Genomic DNA, 13,315 nt, shown 5'->3' with positions numbered 1-13,315 from the left:
ATCTGGCAATGCAGAAGTAATGCCAGTGAAGTGGTTGCAGGGATAGTTGCAGAGGCATACTGCACCGTGAAATCATCTGTGAACTCCTCAATGATCAAATTCTTATCATGAAGCAACTTTGGCACTAGGATGTTTTATCAGCATGATGACATTTTTATTGATCTAAAACAAGACTGTAACCTTTAGCTGATTAATTAGTAACAGCATTAGCCGTTTTTGTACTTAGTTTTTATAGCATTATCTAGTGATGGATTTTCACATCAGGAAAATGTTCCCTTTTTGTCTCATGTAATAGAAACCAAAAATATTTTGGACTGTTGGTTTGGCAACATCACCACCTTGATACTTTGAACTATTGAAAATATGGTGAGGATATTCAATATTTTCTGACATTTTATAGGCCAACCAGAAATTCATAAATATGATGGAAATACTCTTGAGCGACAGCCTTGATCCAAAATTACCCCAATATCATCAAAAGATGTCGATTTTTAATTGCTTTTTAAAAATTAAAGCTCACTCTAGCTACTTGTGCAGCCACATATTGCATTTGTTAGCATTATCCATCCCTGGTATCATGGGTCAACGCAGTTATCACACGCTGAGAAGCAACTGTCAAAATGCATGTGATCACCGCTCACCACGTCATAATGAAGCTAAAGTATTATATAGCAGCTGCGTGGTAAAAGGGCATTTTTGACATTGATCTAAATAGCCAGTCCACCCACGCTGCACATTAGCCTAGCTGAATTTCTGAGAATTCCTTTTGGGGCTGGGGGAAGAAAAAGAAAAATTGCAATTCCAACAGCGGTTACATGACAAAAAAGAAGGCCTCAAAATTGTTACTGCAGCTGTCTAGTGGCTGAAACACCAGCCTGGAGTTCTATAAGAACAAGTGTGCCTCTAGTTCAGCAGGCAGTCAGCCAGGCCACCATTCAGCACAACAACACATTGCAAGAGACACGGGTTCTGAGCTGCTCTAGGTGCTCCACATGGCTCCCTGCCTGCATGAATGACTAGAAGGAACATTCAGTGGGGGTCTCATCAGGAAAAGGTAAACATACACACATGCACACAATCACACACACACACACTTTCCCACCCACAACCTCTTGCCAAAAATAGAATACCCCACAAGATGACAGGCTCACTTGCACGTGCATATCACAATTTAACACAAAATATACACATACGGATACAAACGCGCACATCATCTTAACCTAACCTATTTACAGACACAGGGCTGTAGATATCAAAGGGTTGTGCTTTCTTTTGGGATTTCCTCCTTTCTCATGTTTTAAGGGGAAATAGATGAAAACGAATCCCGTTCTCCTTGCACCTCCCCTGTGTATGTGAGTGTGAGTGTCTCCTCTGACTTGTTAATGTGCTACATTTTAAATTGGTCCTGCTAAGCAATGTGTGTAAGACTGTCTTTTTCATGCAAAGAGGAACCAGCAGCTTTTCCGACAGACTGTGGATATGCCTTTATCACCAAACCTGCACTCTGATTCCACCTCTGTGTCTGCATGTCTGACTGACTGATCCTCTCACTGCCTCCTTCATCTCTACTCCCTTGTTCTACTACAGCAACCCACATCATTCTCAGCTTCTCTATTTACACATGCCCAAACTATTTGCTGATGTGTAAGGTTGGATTTACGGTGTGACATCGTTTAGTAATGCATCCTTTTATTTGGTTGTGCTGTGGCCTTTCTCCTATTTGTCTCTGAAGTGGTATGACTTCAGATGGCCTTCACACAGGCAGACCTGCTGGATGTTATTTCCCATTCCCAACACTAAGCAACATGTGGAAGTGGAATTGTAGCTTCATCCCTCACAGGAATGATTCAGTGATTTATGGTTGCTTGTAGTGAAAAGAAACAGGCAATTGTCAGCAATATGGAAATGGATTTTCACGAATGACGGAGCACAGTGCAAACATACACCATACCCCGTGACTACCATTTCCCTGACCCCTCAGATACAAAAAAATATATAACTTTTATTCATTTTCATGGGGTCTTTGCCTATTTAATTTTATGCATCAGTGGTGGGTGAATGAATAAATAAATTGTGTATACGGAATGACAGAAGGCACAATAAAGAAGTGCATAGGAGGTTTTGCAATGGAGGTAGAGAAATGAACCATGCTTGGCTAAATACTGGCATAATTTAGAGTTTGGCCCGTTGCAGTCAGAATATCCCCAGCAGCTCTAAAGCCAGAGGTCACTCTTTTTTTCTACAAAACCATCATCACTGCATTCTGGTGCTGGCCTGGTAAAAGTGTCTACTCAATATGATTTAGATCCCTTACAGCCCCTCTGGACGCCCATCAGCAGAGCCTAAAGTGAGTGATGGATTTGCTACATATGTGGAGTGGAAGAGAAGAGAGGAGGATTCTGGTGCATAAAAATAGAGCCAGAGCCTGCTGGAGCACAAGAGTAAGACTTAATGAGGGATGCAATCATCAATTATTCAAAACACTTAATCATGGTGTCGCACGGTGCTGTTGCACAAACACATGTGCGCGCACACACACACACACACACACACACACACACACACACACACACACACACACACACACACGGACATACCACAGGCTTGTCAAACTGTGCCTCTAAAGGCAGACATTGAGAGAGAGATTGATGGATGTAAAGGGGAATACAGACATGGGATTACTGTTGCTTTATTGTGTATGTAGACATTTTCTCCTACAAATATTACACAATAAAAAAATAGGATGAAACCTCTCCCACTGCTTATATACAAGTTTTATTATAATGACAATTATCTCTTTAGATATAATCAATAAATTGGTCTTAGTACTGTAATTGATTCAATATATTAGTTATAATGTATTAGCTACTAAAAATCTGCTGTAGTACCAGCAAGTGCCAGTAGCTGGAGACTCTTACTCTGACATGAAAAGAAAAAACTTATCTGACTGCACTCCAGTTGAGCTATTTGAAGGAAAACATCTATAATGCTAATAGAAGCCACAGCTGAATATATAAGTTGCAGATGTCTATGGGGGATTATTTTGCAGATGCCCGCGCAGAGTCAGTCGGACCAGTTAGACCAGTGGATACCTGCTGATGTGTAAACTGTAACAATCCTGTCAGAAAACTGAGAGCTTATGTTGCAAATGTTCACATCAACTTTGCCTTAATTTCACCCATTTCCAACACTTACCATTACCAGCACAATAATGTGATGAACTACCAGAGACATTGGCCCGCTTTGTCTATGAATACATTTCAATGGAATACTGGAAAAAACTGACTGACAAAGGTTGTGCGATATTATTTGTGGACATCTGTTGGATCTGAACAGCTGTCTCCAGCAGCTGTACTGACATTAACTATGATAAACAAAGCACGATCCCATCTTGCAGATACCGTATGCATATTTTATATTAACAGTTAAAACTATTTGATGTGAAGCCATGAGGAGAATACAACTTGAGCACTTCATCACCATTAATAGATTAAAAATGGTTCTGACTGTAATTGTTAGATATGGCCAACAAATCTAGTCAGATCTAATTTATATCCTCCACTGAAGCCATAAAGTTGTGTAGCCATTTGATTTGATGTCATTTTTTTCTTGTTCAAACTATGGAAATTGCAGACATTTTGCATACTCTGTTCAGAGGCACCTGCCAGCTGGTTGATTTAACATTAACCTAGCTTACCCCTGCTACATGCTGCTCATCTCTCTAGGTATTTCAATCGAGTTGACTGAAGTACAGTAAGAGATTTTCAAGTTTGATTTATGCATCCATAGCCACTTTACAGGTTTTCAATAACATCAACAACACACAGACTCCTGACAGATTAAACAGTAAGTAAATGATTGCTATTATAGTGTTAGATGCTTGAGAAATTAGCACATGTAAAGAAGTAATTTTGATACATTTTGAACAGTGCTCCTGGTTGGCACTGGTCTGATCCATGATGCTACAATATGCAACTTAAAGGAGTAACTAATCTGCTAGTAAGTATCCAAGTATCGATTGTTTTTTAATAACCCAACAGGAAGCTGGAGCTACTGCGATGGACTGCAAAGAACCAAAAACACATCGGGCATGGTCATAATTAATGTGGATCATTACAGTATTTTCATATGCCCAGTAGTGGTACTCTTTGTAGCATCTCACGAGGATGTTTTAGTTCTTGTAGGTGTAAAATCCCAAAGTTCTGCCTAATCTCTCTACTTGCTTTTGAGTCAGAAAGGAAAGACAGGATACAGAGAAGGGAAAGAACTAGATGTTTGCAGAGCAGAGAAAGTAGAGACTAAAAGAAGCTAAGAATGCTTCAGGCTAGACCTTCAAAAGTGACATCCCAAAACTTCTTCAACTGCAAGCCGCTGGCGAGCCTTAACTCAACAGCTCACTGCCTGCAATTGGTACCAAGACACACATCTGGAGAATTTTACGAATGTCTATGTCAGTCAATCTGTCAGAGCAGAGCAGCAGGAACAGATTCTCCACCTCTGGTCTCTGAGGCCAGTTAATGCGCTGAGGGAATGCCTAGCTTGAACCCCAGGAAGAAATTCCCAAGGGGGTAGAAACACATCTCCCACCTAGCACTCCCCTGTGCTGCCTTGTACCGCTAATGGCCATCAGTCAGTTACAGCTCCTGCCTCCTGCCCGTGTGTCTAATCGCCCACGCACACTGTCACAGTCGCCTGCCCTTCCAGTTAATACAGACAGCCAAACAAAATCAATCTTAACCGAGCGTCCGTGTTTGATAAGGCCTTGTTGTTTTTTATGGACTCTGACAACATGATCCGCTCCCACCCACTTCACATGGGAGTAACAGCTCCAAATCTAGCACAGCAGGTTGGCTATTTAATACTTTCATATCTTACAGTTGTTATGTACTTTCTGGAGATCCATCCATCTTTCTTTCACAAAGACAGACATGCACATGGCACACCAAGCCCAGATAAAGAATACAGCATCCACTGATGTCATCAGCCTGAAAGTGAATCACAGCAGGATTGTCATAGTCAGGACACAATTTGCATAATTTCCTTCTTTGAATTCCCAACTCTTTTGAACTTGTGGGCAACCATTTCCAGCCAAACACACACACAAGTACACAACTATGACAACGTGCAAAAATCTCTGTGAAAGTTTCCTGGAGGTGAAAACTTTCTGCCAGCTCTTGAAATAGCCCCTTTTAGCACCCCGTGGTCTATTGGACTGCTGGGCTGTCTGAACACTCACAGAGCGGAGGGGCTATTGGCATTCACTTCCCCACAGGGCTCGGAGTCGATACAAAGCTCTTAAAACTCAGAAAATGCTGTGTGTGTTTCTGAGAGTGAGTGTTTGTATATGTGTATATGAGACCGAAAACAGAAGAAAGAAGGAAGGAAGGGATGTTAACATTCATGTAAAAGTCATGCAAAAGAAGCCGTGCAATAGTTAAAGACAGATGTTCAGCTACACACACAGACAGTATCGGTGCGAAACATCCATGCTTGCTTCTGTATGTGCAACCATTTTCACACAAACACTTTGATGTCCTTTTTCACTTGAAGCACACAACAAGAGACGGACTACTTCCGATGAATTCTCACTATCTACAAGACTCCATTCAGTTTAGATGATGGTGCTACCAGGGTAGCAGGTAGAAGAGAATAGAGGAAGCAGTACACACGACACCCACCGAGTGATTTCACAGTTGTTCTCATACTGGTAGAACTGGGCATAATCTGATATCACACAGGCTTTATACCAATATAGCTGACAGGCTAAGAGACGACTGATGTCCGATCCAAATGCATCGGGCGTTTGCATTCTCACACGTTTCTCTGTCACGTCTTGGTAAACATCTAGAAAAGTTCAGGTCTGCAAGTGCACGTGTGAAAATGGCTTATGTGTATGTGGCACAGGTAATGATTGTGTGCTTAAACAGAGCTCCACCCCACTGGGCCTCAGCCTCTTAGTGTCATCCATCATGGTGATGCTGCTAATGATACCAATACATACACCAGCACAGAGGGAAGAGGTGGAAGGAAAGAAAAAGGGGGGGGCAGGGAGAAAAGAAGAGGAGAGTAAAAATGGTGATGCAAAAGGTAAAGGAACAACAAGAATTCTAATATTATTATTTTTATGTCAGTTGGGTTACATAAAGATCATTGTCACGCAAATAAAGCGAATTTTAATTTACATTTGCATTTGAGAGGGAAGGCTGAAGAGGAGGAGGAGGGAGAGGAGAGAGAGAGTGCTGGTAGAGAAGAGGCAACCAGCATGAAGAGGGAAGGAAATGTGCTGTCACAGGCTGAGAAGTGGAAGATAATCTGTGTGACTGGAATAGGCAATCTGATTCTCCCTTTCCTCCTCCTTGCTCTCTTTCTCTCTGAAACACACACTAAAACACAAACACACACAGTGTATACACAACACTGCCCGCTGCCAAACTCACAGAAAAGCTGAGGCTGACTGTGTGCCCTGCATGAGCTCCATTGCATCTGTGTGGATTAATATCACAGCCAGTAGATTCTACTTCAGGAATAAGACACATAAAATTAATTGTAGCATTTGCTTCTATTAAGAGAGAATGAAATTTGAATGGAAACGTGAAGAAGAAATATTCTTATTTTTAGGATTTTTGCACCCTGAAAATACTACCAGTGCTAGATTGGACTTTTTTAATGTCTCACTGAATTTATGTGGTTAAACAGGAAAGAACACCTACATTCATAAATGTCTCAAAATGTCACATTTAAGTCTTACAACGGCAGAGCTACTGAACAAGAAATTAATGTTGGAGTAGTGCATTTGAAAGAACAAAAAGATAACCACTCAAGGATTTCTTTGACTTGCTGGAATACAAATGTGATTATTTCATCAGTTAAAAGGCTTTTTTTTTTGTTTAATTCTACTACATTCTTAAAAAGGTCTCTCAAATCATCACAAATGTTTAAATATTTAAAGTTATATAAGCATCATAATACTAAAAATTTGGTTTTACAGTATTTAAATAAATACATGCATCTATTGTGCATGGAAATCCCCTCCATAGCATCATAACAGTATATTTTTTAGGTCAATTTTGATTGAAAATTTGTATTTTCCAAACCACCTCGACTACCTCACTCAGAATTCAGCTAGATTAGTCATGAGAGAGGCTGTGAGGAAAAAGGCTGGAGTATTTCTTTCTTCCTTCTCATCTCACTCCCAAGACACGTTGTCCTCTTCACTTCCAGGAGCAGGATGAAGGCCAGCGGGGGTTTTAAATTAGCCTATCAGATGCCTCCACCAGCTAAAGGAGAATTCTGAATATACTAATAGACAGGAGATTAAGATATGTAGCTTGGGGCACAGCCACATCTCCACACACATTTATATTTTACAGACACACACACACACACATTCATATACTCGCAGACATACACTAAAACCTTTTTATTCAATGATTACAGAGGACAAAATGATCATTTCAGATCTCAAGAGCAGAGGCAGCTTTTCAGAATGTTACGGTGTCTTTGATAAGGATATGGGTAATGATGAGGATTATTTCTTATGTGAAGCTGGACGAGAAAAAGAGATAAAAAAGATGCAGATGTGAGTATGTATAATGATATACAGAGAGCATAGAGAGAGGCTCACTAGATTACACAGTACTATCTGCTCCAGGCAGAAAGCACAGGTGAGGAAATCCCTCCTTTTTTTCGCTCCTTCCTCTTATGTCCTCCATCTTTCCCTCAGCCCTATTCCCGTTATCGCAGCTGTACACAAACAGGTACAGCTCCCCTGACCCGGCAACACCCCCTAAATCTCCCTGTCCTCGATCTGCTTTAACAATCTACCCATGAAAAATATCATTCCTCCCTCTTCTTTGTCTTCTCCTCTGTGTTTCCCTGTGTGTCTGATTGCTCATCTTTCTTCATTGCTCTGCCTGCCTCTCTCCCAGGGCTTGCCATCTGTACAGTAACAGGTGTGCTGTGTATGTGACTGATGTGTTTGTTACCTGTAGCACTGCCTGCAGCCACAGCCTGCATGGAGAATAGCTGCTTCTATCTGACCTACTAGGTAATGCTCTGCTCTCTTTTCACTAATCCTCCTCCCGTGACTCCTTCGGATGGCGACAGAGTAAAGAGAAGAGTAGGAGACGAGTGCGTAATGAGTTAAAGAAGCAACGGCAAGCTGTTGTGTATTTGCATACGCATTTCAATGAGGCTTACCAGTTGTGCTGTGGCAGTGTGTTCACCGTAGTAGAGTTTGGGTAATTAGTCCCACCAGTGTGTGGGTGTGCATGTACATGTGAGCACATATGGGTGTGTTTGTGTGGTGTGGTCTCATTAGTCACACAGGTGAGTGATTAAATGCTCTGCAACACCTGGAATTGTTCCTCGTTTCTTCCTTCCCTCCCTATTCTGCTGTTGTCTTAATTTACAGCAACACCCTTGGGAATCTTCCTGCCCCAGTCACAAAGCACACTTGAGAATGGCTCCACAAACTTAACGACAAACACGTCAATGCTTAAGCCATCCGATGAGGTGTGGCTGTTTCAGTATGAGGTGTTTCAATAATTGCCACAGTCTTAATCGTCCATAAAGAAATCATCCATTTATATAGTCCAGATCACCACTTGAAAAATGGCAAAAAAAAAATCATATTTTGAATGGTTGGATCTTCACAAGGTTCCAAGTAGAGCTTCAACATGCAACAAGAAGAAATGGGAGTGAGACAAAACATTTTTTTGAGCTTGCAGTTTATTGAAAATAACACTTAAACTGAAACAGACCGTTTTACAGCCAATCAAAAGTTTAGGACCACATGCCTTTAAAAGGCCAAATCTGTGCAAAAATGTGGACTCATTGTCATTTCCTGTCAGATAGTCATACTGTCATGATGTTTTGATGGCATAGTGAAAAAAGCTTTCCCATTCTAAATGTGGTTGGGTTGTTGAACTGAATAAGCAGGGTGTCTACAGTAAGACAGTTATTTGGAATTTCTTAAATGATCCTAAGTGTTTTGGAACAAAGAAGTCAAGTGGAGGACCCAAACAAACTTTCACCAGCACTGAGCCGGAGGATCCAATTAGCTGTCTGTCAAGACACTGGACGATCCTCGACCCAAATTAAGGCTGACTGTAGCCCCATAACCATCAGACGCCATCTGAGACTGAAGGGCTTCAAAAAAAAATTAAAATTAAAATTAAAAAATTAAAAAAAAACTCTTCAAAGCCCTCGTCCCTTTGAACACCACAGAACTGACGGTTTGAACTTTCTTCCAGCTTTCAATGTCCCATGTTTGGTGCTCTTTTGCAAAGTTTTATTCTCTGATGAGAAAAGAATTTAACATTGATGAACCTGATGGTTTCCAACGTTACTGAAATGACAAGGAAATCCCACCTGAGATGTTTTCTATGCGCCACAGTGGTCCCAAGACATAATGGTCTGGGGTGCTTTTTCCTTCAGTGGAACAATGGAGCTTCAAGAAGTGCGGAGGCATCAAACAGCTGCTGGCTATGTCCAGAGGTTGCAGAGAGCATCCCTCATGACTGAGGGCCCTCGTCTGTGTGGTAACGATTGGTGATCTAAATCCACTTGAGAACCTTTGGGGATGGATGGCAAGGGAAGTTTACAAAAATGGACAACAGTTCCAGAGAGTAGATGTCCTTTGTGCCATCTTCACCACTTGGAGAAATGTTCCTACTCACCCCGTGGAAATGCTTACATCAAGCATGGCGCAACAGATTATTGAAGTGATCAACAATAAAGGTGGAGCTACTCATTACTGAGTTCATGTCTGGAACTTTGATTTCTGTGTTGGTGGGGTTATGGTTTTTTTTTTTGGACATGTGGTCTTAAACTTTTGATCAGCTGTAAAACAGCCTGTTTCAGTTTAAGCGTTGTTTTCAATAAATTGCATGCTCAATGCTTAAAAAAATGTTTCGTCTCACTCCCATTTCTTTTTGTTGCATGTTGAAGCTCTACTTGGAACCCTGTTAAGATCCAACCATGCAAAATTAATTTTTTTGCCTTTTTTTAAGTGTTCTTAAACTTTTGATCGGGACTGTCTTAAACAATACCGTGTAAACAGTGTAGTTTTTATAAGAATTTGTTTTCACAAGTGTGGAATACAGCTGTAGAAATGAAATCATATTTTAACCAATCTGTAATAATGTCCATCTATCCTTTAAAGTTTGGTACTTTAAAATGATACTCTACAGGAACTGACTCAGTTTTGGAGCCAACTTCATGTGGCCAGTAAATTTCACTTTTACATTGGCTTTATATATTTACATCAGCTACCGTGATATCACCCACTGATTTCTGAAGGGTTGAAATAAATGTTTCAACTATTTCTATCTTGGTGGCATAAAAGCAGAAGTGATAACGAAGGATGGCTCTGACTGTGAGGTTATCCAACACCGAAGTTGTTTTGTTACCGTTTGTGCTTCTTCACTGCAACATTGTACTCAAATCGCTTTAGTGTTTAGCTCAGTAATTTGCTGAACTTCAGCTGTTTCAAACCCCCCCCAAAAAATAAAAAAAGAAGAAATGCTTTCACTTTTCTTTTAGGCTGCTGGAGTGATGTAATATAAACTTAGTTTGCAGCGGAAGCTTTAATTAATGCCCACGGTGAGCTCAAGGGTTCTCTAATAAATGTTCTCATCACCTCCATAATTTATTAGCTGCCTATTTTATACAGTCCAGCAGCGCTCAATAAGTGTGGCTCTGATTCAGTTCCTATTTGCAACACATGTGAACTCTTTTGTAATTTGTATCATAATCAAATGACAAATAACTATGGCAACAGTGAATGATCATTTTTTAAAAATGATTGTGTCTGTGAGAACATTTTTACACGTGATATAAGAAGCTCCCCAGAACTTAAAACTGGGTCATCCTAGTTACTTCTTGGTTCATTAGCCCTGTGTTACCACAGCCTTTAAAATAATGTGATAGTATTTAAGACTTAATCCAAGCTGAAGGTGTTACAGATTACTGTATGCCTTTTATGAAAAACAGGCTTTGGGCTATTCATGCATGAAATCAACATATTAAAATATCACTGTGTTAGATGATCTGGTGGAAGGTTTTAAGAAGCAGCATACACATTAAGTTGGAAAAATTGGGTAAAAGCAGCTGTGATTAGAGAGAAGGTGAAGGATCAGGAAGGAGTCCTTCAGGATATTGATGGGGTTATGGATACTGGATCATACTCTCAGCCTTACGTCCCGAAATTCTATTGGAGCACCAGAGAACCAGAGCACACGATCAGCTCTACACCTAAGATTTATTCTCATATGAACTTTGGAGAATTATGGGATATATTGTTTATGTGACTGAGTTCTCCGAGTAACCGTCAAAATGGAAGGACACATTCACTTCAATTTTATACAGCGCCAAATCACAACAACAGTCGCCCCAAGGTTCTTTATATTGTAAGGTAGACCCTAAAATAATGGACTGATTCTTATACAGAGCTTTTCTACTCTCCCGGAGTACTCAAAGTGCTCTATACAACATGCCACATTCACCCAATCACACAAGCACTGTTTTCTAAAGTTCTTAGTGCTTCTTAACTACCATTCATACACATTCATACTCCGATGGACGCATCAGAGAGCAATTTGGGGTTAGTATGTTACCCAAGGATACTTGGAATGCAAACTGGAGGACCCAGGGATCGAATCACTAACCTTCCAATCAGTAGATGACCTGCTCTACCTCCTGAGCTACAGCCACCACCAATAATACATACAGAGAAAAACCCAACAATCATGTGGCCCTCTATGAGCAAGCACAGGGCTCGCAAAATCACTAGCCCGACGTCCCGGAGCTAGCGATATCTCCGGTCGGGCGACCAAAATCTATCTCAGCCCTGCCCGTTGGGTTATTATATAGCCCGACGGGCGGGGCTGAGATAGATTTTGGTCGCCCGACCGGAGATATTGCTAGCTCCGGGTCGTCGGGCTAGCGATTTTGCGAGCCCTGAAGCACTTTGGCGACAGTGGGAAGGAAAAACTCCCCTTTAACATGAAGAAACCTCCGGCAGAAACAGGCTCAGGGAGGGGTGGCCATCTGCTGTGACCGGTTGGGATGGAAAAAAATGATGGTACTTTGCTAGGAGTGAATGTACCAGACCTTTACCTGTCTCTTAGACACTGGCACAAGACCTAACACAGACCTTATACTAGGGAGTGGGCAGATTACAGACCTGTTCATCTCTGAAGATCTGTGTTTTTGAACCACTGTTGTGCGACGCCTAGAAAAGTTCCGGATTACGCACACGTGTGAAAACAGCTTAAGTCGATGTAGGATGAAACATGTTGAACAGAAGATCACAAAAGGAGAAACCACACAGACAGTCATTTAATATACCATGCAGGGATCCACAGCAGCAGGAAAAGAAGTCACATGGCCAGTTGTATGTGGCTGCTCTGATATTATTATTGCACAAGTGTCCCTGAGGGCTGAGGTGTGATAGATGTCAGCGGTGTATGTAATAAATTGCAGGGGTCAATCCACTCTGGTGAAGAGGTCCGCACTCATGGAAGGCCACCTGATAGACAATACAGGTTTCAAATATTCCCTTCAGAACACATTTCCATTCATTCCTCTGGCCTGTGTTCATCAGACAAGGGATCATTAAATTGTTCCCTCAAGAGAGCTGTCATCCAAGGCAATGAGAGGGGATCACGGTAAGAACTCATTTGAGGGGCGATTTACACCAAAGGCCAAGGTAAGCGTCTGTTTTCTCTAGGTGACCACAGTCTCCAGAGAGAAGGGAAAGAGAAGGATGAGACTGTAGACTCATCACCGACTCTAAAACCCATGTTGTGCTTTATGAAGTATGAAGCAGTAAAATAGCCCTTCCATTCTTGGTCTGCCAGCTTACATTTATAACATGGCACAAGAAAGTATAAGAAAGAAAGATAAATGAAGAAATCTGTTTATAAGTACAATCTATTCTACAGTACCAGTGCTATTACCAGCTGGCACAGAAGACTGGGGCAATGTGAAGCTGCCAAGTGCAGGAAAAATCATGTGTGCTTTTGTTAATGACAGAAAACCACACACCAAATATGGTGGCACACTCATTCTCGAACAAATTAACAACTTCTAAATGAGTCTCTGTCAAATATTCCTGTCAGGTCCCACCACGGCTGGCATGGCTGTGTGATTGAAACCATCACCTTTACGGTGCGAGTTTTATGAGCTCACGTGTGCATATAAATACACACAGTCACAAACTGTGAACTTGACCTCAAGGCTGAATGGGTGGTCTTTTAACATCCTCATTACCAAAAATTACTTATCATACTCACCAGCCATCAGCTTCTAT

The 13,315-nt window shown here is 41.2% G+C and overlaps 1 protein-coding gene across 11 annotated transcripts in view; it reads right to left on the bottom strand.

Moving 5' to 3' along the window:
- The window catches only part of dab1a (DAB adaptor protein 1a), a 227,994-nt gene that overhangs the window by 57,080 nt on the left and 157,599 nt on the right, over positions 1–13,315 (bottom strand). The window lies entirely within an intron of this gene.

The sequence above is a fragment of the Astatotilapia calliptera genome, chromosome 23 (assembly GCF_900246225.1).
Source record: "Astatotilapia calliptera chromosome 23, fAstCal1.2, whole genome shotgun sequence".
In the NCBI taxonomy this organism is placed as follows: Eukaryota; Metazoa; Chordata; class Actinopteri; order Cichliformes; family Cichlidae; genus Astatotilapia; species Astatotilapia calliptera.
The sequence above is the reverse complement of the archived record's forward strand: the minus strand, read 5'-3'. Positions and strand labels throughout refer to the sequence as shown.